Source organism: Pinus tabuliformis, chromosome 4_2 (assembly GCF_031772625.1).
Source record: "Pinus tabuliformis cultivar Carrire ecotype Pingquan chromosome 4_2, CPIR1, whole genome shotgun sequence".
NCBI classification, from domain to species: Eukaryota; Viridiplantae; Streptophyta; class Pinopsida; order Pinales; family Pinaceae; genus Pinus; species Pinus tabuliformis.
In genome coordinates, this window is record NC_142304.1 from 155,991,588 (window position 1) to 155,994,667 (window position 3,080).

Sequence of the window (3,080 nt, forward strand, 5' to 3'; positions counted from 1 at the left end):
ATGACTATAATTGAGCAAGTTGAGTGGGAAGGACTAGATCCTGATGACCTAACAAGCAGTGATTTTCTGAGTGATGCAATAATGGCAATTTCATCTGCAATGGTTATTCGTTCCCGAGGTGCTGATAATGCGCATTTTGAAGTTCTAAATGCAAAATACAACACTTTGAATTCTAGAGCAAGCAATATCAGGGAGCAAATTTTTCATCTTTACACAAGGAAGCTGATGGGTATGATAAACCAAGAACGAGAACAGGTACTGAAAGATCCTGAGGCAATCATGCTCGTTGCATTTGTTTCATTTAATAACACGTTGGGGAGCTTTTGTTTGTGCACAAACACAACAAAGAAAGAACCCAAAAATTTGGTTAATAGAGTGGGCCCCTGAGCCTTGTGATGTATAATGGAGCAATCTGGCCATTCCATTTGTTGCAATCACAATTCAGAAACTACTCATGGGTGTTACACTCTTTTTCCTTGTATTTTTCATCATGATCCCAATTGCAGCAGTCCAGTCATTGTCCAACCTTGATGGAATTGAGAAGGTTGCTCCCTTCCTGAAACCAATAATAGAAGTGAAAAGTATCAAGTCATTTCTTCAAGGATTTCTACCAGGGTTGGCTTTGAAGATATTTCTTATTTTACTTCCTACTATCTTGATGATCATGTCAAAAATTGAAGGTTATGCAGCAACATCTATACTTGAAAGGACAGCTGCTGCAAAGTATTATTAATTTATGTTGGTGAATTTATTTGTTGGAAGTATATTTACTGGAACAACATTTCAACAGCTTCATGCTTTTCTTCATCAATCTCCAACACAGATACCAAAGACTATTGGAGTTTCAATACCAATGAAAGCTACCTTTCTCATCACTTATATCATGGTTGATGGATGGGCTGGCATTTCTGGTGAAATTCTCTGATTGAAGCCATTAATCATTTTTCATCTAAAGAACATGTTTTTGGTGAAGACTGAGAAGGATAGGGAGAATGCCCTGGATCCTGGCAGTGTCAGTTTCCCAGAAGAACTTCCTCAACTTCAACTATACTTTCTGCTTGGACTTGTGTATGCAGTGGTCACACCAATACTTCTGCCTTTCATAGTCATCTTTTTTGGATTTGCATACTTTGTGTATCGAAATCAGGTAATCAATGTGTATAATCATGAGTATGAGAGTGTGGCAGCATTTTGGCCTCATGTTCATAGTCGTATAGTTGCTGCATTAGTAATATCATAGCTACTACTACTTGGTCTGCTAAGCACTAAAAAAGTAGCTGACTCCACGCCTATACTTTTAGCCCTTCCAGTGTTGACAATTTGGTTTCACAGGTTTTGTAAAAGTCGTTTTGAGCCTGCTTTCCGAAAATATTCACTGGAGGAAGCCATGGCAAAGGATACTTTGGAGCAGGCTACAGAACCAAACCTTAATCTCAAAGGATACCTAACTAATTCGTACTTGCATCCTAGCTTTAAGAGTGAAGAGAACGAGGAGAATGAAATGGGAGAATGGAGAGACGATGATAGTTTGGTACTGACAAAGCGTCATTCAAAACTGAACACCCCTGGAGCTAGTGAGAACAACTACATTGCCTCACCAGAGTATGATGAGGAGAAAGGTTATGTTCCAAATTTTGATGGTTTTCCTTGTTGTATTTTTCTTGAAGAATCATACGTCTCCACTCAGTTTTGAAAAGCTTTGGAGCAGCTGAAAAGAATATTTAAATATAAGGAAGCCCAAGATAGCAAACTTTTGGTCTTAAGCTGTGTTTTGGTGATTACACAGCAGTGTCGTGGCGTGCTACGAAACTGCTGAAGATGATGCCTAATGCACAGCAGTTTCATAGCGCGCTACGAAACTTCTGTAGCTACATTATTAAAACTCAGTCAACCAATTTTGAGGGACCGAGGGGAAATTTTTAGAAAAGGAATCTCTTCAAAGGATCATGTAACAGGTGTCAACATTCAACAAGGAAAAAAACAGGTGGAGGAAACATATGTTTGAACTTTAAACCTTTTGTTATAAAGTGATCATAGTCACTACAGTTCATGATATGTCAAATAGCTTGGAGGAGGTTTTTTCCTCACACAGGGTAAAGGTCGACAGCACATAAAGGACGTGGCACTCTAATACATTTTTGTATAATCAAAGAAGAAGGGCATGGTTAATTATTTCCTAATATCTTTGAGGAAACCAAAAGCATAAAAATAGGGGCAGTTTCCTATTTCTCAGCAGCAGTGAAGAGATAAGACAGTAAGGGCTAGCAAAGAGCTTTAAACATCCATCAAGGCTAAATATGAAGGAAACCACTTGTCAGAGAATGAATCTTGATTGTAATAAATGCTATGTTCAGCATGATGTAGAATTAGAATCCTAATTGTTTTAGGTTTCTAGAGCTGTCAATTAGTAGTAGGTTGCTTTTAATAGTCAGTTTAATATGTCAATAGGTGTCATGATAAGGAGAATTCGAGTTCCCCTCATGCTTGAGGAGGAATCTCAGTTAGGTAGAAGAGCTCTATATATAGGAGAAAGAGCAATGTAATACGGGTTGGAAATTTATGGAAAAAAAAGCTCTGATATTTGGCTTATTTAAAGACTCTGTTTTTTTTGGTAATACAGTACTGGCTTATGCTTCTCAAGAATCATAAAGAGTTCAATGTAATGAGTTTCTTTTGTTGTCTTTTCATGTTATCTACAATGTTATGAGTATGTGATTACTTAGAAATCATTAACAGTGCTGTAATTTCCTTCATATACTCGTAAACTACCTTCTATATATTTCGTGTGCTGAAATCTGAATGCCTTGACTTCTATGCAAAGCCAACCCTACTGTTAATACTGAATCATATATGACTCCATAAGCCCAATGGATACTTGTTAGTTGTGTTTCCAGAATTTTCATTTTTAGTCATCTTGATCATAATCAAAATCCTTTAATCCTTTGAGAGAGCCCTCTCGCGTTGGGGAGGCTAAACCTCAGCCTAAAGTAGGTTTGAAATAGTTACTTGAAGTCTTCCTAGTCTACAGCCTTCCAGGGCCTGATTTTGAGATAACATTTTGGTGTGTCTGTCGGGAGCCT

General features: G+C 37.7%; 1 pseudogene; it reads left to right on the plus strand.

Moving 5' to 3' along the window:
* Positions 1-1,693, plus strand: LOC149168662 (hyperosmolality-gated Ca2+ permeable channel 1.8 pseudogene; annotated as a pseudogene).
* Positions 1,694-3,080: the final 1,387 nt, after the last annotated feature.